This window comes from Mastomys coucha, unplaced genomic scaffold (assembly GCF_008632895.1).
Source record: "Mastomys coucha isolate ucsf_1 unplaced genomic scaffold, UCSF_Mcou_1 pScaffold5, whole genome shotgun sequence".
Classification (NCBI taxonomy): Eukaryota; Metazoa; Chordata; class Mammalia; order Rodentia; family Muridae; genus Mastomys; species Mastomys coucha.
In genome coordinates, this window is record NW_022196911.1 from 1,016,880 (window position 1) to 1,018,088 (window position 1,209).

The following is a 1,209-nucleotide window of genomic DNA, read 5'->3' on the forward strand; positions in this document are numbered from 1 at the left end:
GTAACTCAGTGTGTGTGGGGGGAGGGGAGGACTTGTATCTGCATAAGCTCCTGGGAAAGAAAGTGACTCTTCTACAAACAAGAGCACAAGCCAGGTTGTTGGAGCTGCCATTGTTTTATTGAAGGATGGACATTCCTATGGGTTTCCATACATTTTGATTTAGAAATGCCACTGATATAAAAGGAGCCCACATACTCAGTAAAACTGCATGGGTAATCCCAGTTAAAGAGCACACTTGGAAGAAATAATGCTTCACCCGACTTTTACTCAAGAGCAAAAAAAGAAAAAAAGAAAAAAAGAAAAAGAAAAGCTTAGTTAGGATAATTGCCTTTAAGAAATGGAGCTAAGTTGTTCTGGAACCAGAAAAGACTATTTCAACCTCCTGTCCCCCTCCGCTTGCTTCCAAGCCCCACCACAAGCTTGTGAATTAATTGGCCATATTTTATGACATCCACAGCACATATCCACAGAGGCTGCAAGACAAAAGAGAAAAATTGAGAAACAAAGGCATGCATGGTGGCTCTCGGCTGAGGGGCACACACACACACACACACACACCACAGCAGGGGCACACACACACACACATAAACACACACATACACACCACACAACAGGGGTACACACACACCACAGCAGGGGCACACACACACACACAAACACACACATACACCACAGCAGGGGCACACACAAACACACACACACCACACAGCAGGGGCACAAACACACAAACACACACATACACACCACACAGCAGGGGCACACACACACACAAACACACACATACACCACAGCAGGGGCACACATACACACAAACACACACATACATACCACACAACAGGGGCACACACACACACAAACACACACACCACACAGCAGGGACACACACACACAAACACACATACCACACAGCAGGGGCACACAGACAAACACACACACACACACAAACACAAACACACACCATACAGCAGGAACACACACACAGCAGAATAATTGTGAGTTTAAGGCCAGCCTGAAAAGCAAAAGGAAAAAAGTGAGGAGGAGGCATAGCAATGGTATAGCCTCAGACCCTTCAGGAGTCAATGTTCTGAAGGTTGAGCAGGAGACTGGAAGTCTGAGGCTAGCCTGGGTTACATAGTAAGATCGTGAGAATTTTCTGAGTGGAAATTGAGGGAGGAGGAGGATAATTGGAAGGAAGGAAGGAAGGAAGGA